Below are 6,081 nucleotides of genomic sequence, written 5' to 3' on the forward strand. Positions count from 1 at the left end.
CTCCCTCTCCCTCTCCCTCTCCCTCTCCCTCTCCCTCTCCCTCCCTCTCCCTCTCTCTCCCTCTGCCTCTCTCTTTCTCCCTTTCTCCCTTTCTCCCTCTCTCTCTCTCCCTTTCTCTCTCTCTCGCACGCGCGCTCTCTCTCTCTCTCTCTCTCTCCCCCCCGCCCCCCCACCTTTTGACAGTCTCTGTCAAACAGGCTGTAGTACAATTCTGCCATCTTGGCTCACTGAGGCCTCTGCCTGCTGGGCTCAAGCCATCCTCCCACCTCCCTCTCTTGAATAGCTGGCTGGGATTACAGGAATGCGCCACCACACCCAGCTAATTTTTGTGTTTTTAGTGGAGATGGGGTTTTGCCACGTTGGCCAGGCTGATATTGAACTCCTGGCCTTAAGTGATCCACCTGCCTCAGGCTTCCAAAGTACTGGAATTATAGGCATGAACCACCACATCCGACCTTAGAATAATAGTAACAAAAATAATTGTAGTGGCATTGATTAGAGCAGCATAAAATTTTTCTTTGCACCTCATGGTCTGACTTTACTGTCAAACCTTGCATTTTTACCCTTTCCATTTCTATTCCAGTGATACTTTTTTTTTTTTTTTTTTGAGACGGAGTTTTGCTCTTGTTACCCAGGCTGGAGTGCAATGGCCTGATCTTGGCTCACTGCAACCTCCGCCTCCTGGGCTCAGGCAATTCTCTTGCCTCAACCTCCTGAGTAGCTGGGACTACAGGCACGCGCCACCATGCCCAGCTAATTTTTTGTAGTTTTAGTAGAGACGGGGTTTCACCATGTTGACCAGGATGGTCTTGATCTCTTGACCTCGTGATCCACCCGCCTCGGCCTCCCAAAGTGCTGGGATTACAGGCTTGAGCCACCGCGCCCGGCTCCAGTGATACTTTTTAATTCCCCTAACATATCCCCTCTCACGCCTCCATACTCACTCTTCCCTCATCCTGAAATTTCTCCTTCCACTAGTTTTCAGCTCAGAACCTTGATTTCTTCCTTGATAAGTTCACTGAAGGACTTAAGGATTTGTTTACTAGTGTGTAGTAATTGTCATAATAATATTATTTACATGTTTTTTAACTCTACAGAGTTTGGGGGGTTCAAACTGATTTGTACTTGCTGCGTGATAGATCCTCAATATTTGTTGAATGAATAATTCATCAGAAATCTCAATCCCAGAGAGTTTTGTTACTATATTCTTTTTTTTTTTCTTTATCTCTCTTTGTTAAAGCAATTCCAACAGCATTAAATTTCCTATTTTTAGAGGAAAGAGGAAAGCCAAAATTCCAGTTAACCTTTTTTTTTTTCTTTTTTTGAGATAGGGTCTCAGTCTGTTTGCCCAGGTTGGAGTGCAGTTCACTGTAGCCTCAACCTCCTGGGCTCAGGCAATCCTCCCACCTTGGCCTCCCAATTAGCTGGAACTACAGGCCCACACTACCACACCCAGCTAATTTTTTTTTTTTTTTTTATAGAGACATGATCATCTTATGTTGCCCGGTCTGGTCTCAAACTCCTGGGCTCAAGTGATCTGCCTGCCTCAGCCTCTTTTTCACTTTTATTTTTTTGTTTTTTGAGCATGGAAAGTTAACCATATTCTCATCTTTGCAGCAGTGCAGGAGAAAGAGCTCCATATTAGGAACTTGGCAATTTGAGATCTCTGACAGCTGCTGAATCCTTCTAGGCCTCAGTTTCTGTATCTGCAAAATGACATATATATTTTTTTGTGCATATGTGTGTGTGTGTGTGTGGTTGTTGTTTGTTTTGTTTTTTCTTTCAACTTTCATTTTAGATAAGCGGGTACATGTACAGGTTTGATACATGAGTAAATTATTTGTTGCTGGGGTTTGGTCTATGAATGATCCCATCACCCAGATTGTGAACATGGTATCCAACACTTGCCCTCCAACTCTACCCCATCTAATAGTCCTGTGTCTGTTCTCATCTTTGTATCCATGTGTACTCAATATTTAGCTCTGTATGAATGTGGTATTTGGTTTATTGGTTCTGCATTAAGTTGCTTAGGATGACGGCCTCCAGCTGCATCCATATTGCTGCGAAGGACATGATGATTTTATCCTTTTCTAACAGTGCGTGGTGTTATGTAGTGTATATGTACCACATTTTCTTTATTCAGATCACTGTTGTTGGGCATCTAGGCTGATCTCCATGTCTTTGCTTTCGTGAATAATGCTGTGATCAACATATGAGTGTGTGTCTTTTTGGTAGAGTTATTTTCCTTTGGGTATATACCCAGTAATGGGATTGCTGGGTCAGGTGATGGTTCTGTGTTTTTTTGTTTGTTTGTTTGTTTGTTTAAGTTATTTGAGAAATCTCCAGACTGCTTTCCACAGTGGCTGAAGTAATTTACATTCCCACCAATGTTGTATAAGCATTTCTTTTTCTCTGTGGCCTTGCCAACATCTAGTTATTTTTTGACTTTTTAGTAATATCCATTCTGACTGGTATAAGATGGTATCTTATTGTGGTTTTGATTTGCATTTCTCTAATGATTGGTGATATTGACAATTTCTGGCCATGTGTACATATACGTATAATATATATAATATATATTATATATAAATTTTATATATATATTTATTTATTTATTTTTTCTTAGGGTTTCACTTCGTTGCCCAGGCTGGAGTGCAGTGGCATGATTTCGGCTCACTGTAGCCTCCGCCTCACGGGTTCAAGAGATTCTCCCACCTCAGCCTCCCAAGTAGCTGGGACTACAGGCACATGCCACCATGCCTGGCTAATTTCTGTATTTTTTTGGTAGAGACGGGATTTCACCATGTTGGCCAGGCTGGTCTCGAACTCCTGGCTTCAAATGATCCACTGGCCTTGGCCTCCCAAAGTGCTAGGATTGCAGGCATGAGCCACCACTCCTATGTAGGCCTTTTTTTTGAGAAGTGTCTGGGGTGGGCATGGTGGCTCACATCTGTCATCCCGGCACTTTGGGAGGCTGAGGCAGTGGATCACTAGAGCTCAGGGGTTCAACAACAGCCTGGGCAACATGGCAAGATCCCAACCCTACCAAAAATCCAAAAAATTCACCAGACATCATGGTGTGGACCTATGGTCCCAGCTACTTTGGAGGCTGTGGTCAGAAGATCATTTGAGCCTGGGAGATGGAGGTTGCAATAAGCCAAGATTGTGCTACAGCACTCCAACCTGGGTGACAGAATGAGACCGTTGTCTCAAAAAAATAAAAAAAATAAAAAAACCAAAAAACGGTCTGTTCATGTACTTTGCACCCACCCCCCCGCTTTTTTTTTTTTTTTTTTTTTGAGACAGAGTTCTCAAAAAAAGTTCAAGCAATGTCTCCTGCCTCAGCCTCTCAAGTAGCTGGGATTACAGGTGCATGCCACCACACCCAGCTAATTTTTGTATTTTTAGTAGAGACTGGGTTTCACTGTGTTGGCCAGGCTAGTCTCAAATTCCTGACCTCAAGCAGTCTGCCCACCTCAGCCTCTCAAAGTGCTGGGATTACAGACAGGCATCAACCACCGTGCCTGGCCTTTTTTTTTTTTTTTTTTGGAGACAGTTTCTTGCTCTGTCTTCCAAGCTGAAGTACAGTGGTGTGATGATAGCTCACTGTGGCCTCAAACTCCCAGCCCAAGTGATCCTCCCACTTCAGCCTCCAGAGGAGCTGAGACTACAGGTGCATATCATACACTGGGCTAATTTTTAAATTTTTGTAGAGATAGGGTCTTGCTATGCTTGCCAGGCTGATCTTGGGCTTCTGATTCAAGTGATCCTCCCACCTTGGCCTCCTCAAGTGTTGGGATTATTGGTATGAGCTACTCTGCCTGGCTTTTGCCCAATTTTTAATGGGGTTATTGTTATTATTTGCTTATTGAATTAAGTTTCTTCCCCCCCCTTTTTTTTCCTTTTTTTAAATTAACAAGCAACATAATCAAAAACAGAAACAAAACAACCTTAAAGCTGAAACAGCAATAAGTCAAACTGCTGTTGCAGTTCATGGATGTACCTGGGGTACATGCTCCCTCATTGCGAGGCAGTATGTAGGCACATGACTGTGCATTTAGGAATATATGTGACCAAGAAGAATCAGAGAAATGGAAAACACTGGAGGACAGAAAGTAACAAGAGCCTTTCATCAGGCAATCCCAAAGCACTCTGCTCTTTTCCTCTTCTTTGCCGCTATACCCTCTGTGGTTCCAGTTCCAGCTGCACTTGTGACAATCCCAAATCGTTCCTTCGTCTTTTTCAGTTTCTCATCATCTTCAGACTTTCTGGAGATTGAAGAGACACTCAAACCAAATCTTTGAGCTCTCTTTCCTTCAGCTTATCCAAGTTAACCATAGGTTTGTAATCAAATGACAGACCTTTTGTTGGAACTGAAGAAATCCCAAACCTAGCTACCCGAGCAGCTTTCTTACTCTCCAAGCTCACAGGTACATTGAATCCTTCGGCCCTCTCTGCATTCTCTCAGTCTGTGGTATTTCAGATGTAATTTTCACCACTTTCTTCTCTGCTGCCACATCAACAGTTTCTTCAGGGGGTTCTTCCTCTTTGACAGGAAGCTCTATAGGCTTTGTTTCTTCTTCCTCTGTTTCATCTCCCAGTACATCTTCTTCATTTGCCTCCTCTTCAGCATGTTCTTCAAGATGTGCCTGGAGTCTGTGGATAAGATCTTGCTTTATTCTCTTGGCTCCAAACCACAAGCAAGACATTTTTGCTTTAGTTCAGCAAGCTTCAGCTTGCGGAGTTCCACCATCTCAGTCGCCATCTTGTTACCCTTCAAGTTTCTTGTATATTCTGGATATTAGGCCTTTGTCAGATTCATAGTGTGCAAAGATTTTCTCCCATTTTGTCTGTTTACTCCGTTGATAGTTTCTTTTGCCGTGTAGAAGCTCTTTAGTTTAATTAGGTCTCACTTTTCAATTTTTGTTGCCTTAGTCATAAATTTTTTGCCAAGACCAATGTCCAGAATGATATTACTAGGTTTTCTTTTAGGACTTTTACAGTTTTACATCTTACATTTAATGACTAATATTTGTAAACTTTACAGTGATGTTACAAGAATGGATCAGAAAGGCTGGGTGTGGTGGCTCGCGCCTGTAATCTCAGCACTTTGGGAGGCCAAGGTGGGAAGATCACCCAAGTTCAGGAGTTCGAGATCAGCCTGGCCAACATGGCAAAACCCCATCTCCATTAAAAATGCAAAATTGGGCTGGGCGAGGTGGCTCACACTTGTAATCCCAGCACTTTGGGAGGCTGGACGGGTGGATCACTTGAGGTCGGGAGTTCGAGACCAGCCTGGCCAACATGGCCAAACCCCATCTCTACTAAAAATACAAAAAAAAATTTGCTGGGCCTTGTGGCATGCTCCTGTAATCTGGAGGCTGAGGCAGGAGTATCACCTGAGCCTGGGAGGCAGACATTACAGTGAGCCGAGATGGTGCCACTGCACTCCAGGAGAGTGAGACTCCATCTCAAAAAAAAAAGGCATTAATGAAAGATAATTTATTTGGTTCTTCCAAAATCTAATTGTAGTACTTCAGAACCTTTTAAGCTAGTTCAGGCTCATCTTACAATGCTTTATAAATGTCTCTTTAATGTTTCCTTCATGGTTTTTTTTTTCCTCGCTCAGATTCTGGAAGACCTCATGTTTCTCTATAATAATAGCTAACCTGCTTTAATCTGTACAACCCAAGGAACTAAGCACTATTTTTATTTACGTTTTACCAATGAGGAAGCTAAACGTAAGAAAGATACCTAAGGTTACCAAGCTAGTGCATGGTAGAATTAGAATTAAGAGTTATTGCCAGCCGGGCGCGGTGGCTCAAGCCTGTAATCCCAGCACTTTGGGAGGCCGAGGCGGGTGGATCACGAGGTCAAGAGATCGAGACCATCCTGGTCAACATGGTGAAACCCCGTCTCCACTAAAAATACAAAAAATTAGCTGGGCATGGTGGCACGTGCCTGTAATCCCAGCTACTCAGGAGGCTGAGGCAGGAGAATTGCCTGAACCCAGGAGGCGGAGGTTGCGGTGAGCCGAGATCGCGCCATTGCACTCCAGCCTGGGTAACAAGAGCGAAACTC

General features: G+C 43.5%; 1 protein-coding gene and 1 pseudogene across 5 annotated transcripts in view; one reads left to right on the forward strand and one right to left on the reverse strand.

Moving 5' to 3' along the window:
- FAF2 (Fas associated factor family member 2) overlaps positions 1 to 6,081 on the forward strand; it is a 64,341-nt gene that overhangs the window by 10,518 nt on the left and 47,742 nt on the right. The window lies entirely within an intron of this gene.
- Positions 3,912 to 4,780, reverse strand: LOC116545172 (annotated as a pseudogene).

The sequence above is a fragment of the Sapajus apella genome, unplaced genomic scaffold (genome assembly GCF_009761245.1).
Source record: "Sapajus apella isolate SASKATOON/1434 unplaced genomic scaffold, GSC_monkey_1.0 scaffold249, whole genome shotgun sequence".
Taxonomy (NCBI): Eukaryota; Metazoa; Chordata; class Mammalia; order Primates; family Cebidae; genus Sapajus; species Sapajus apella.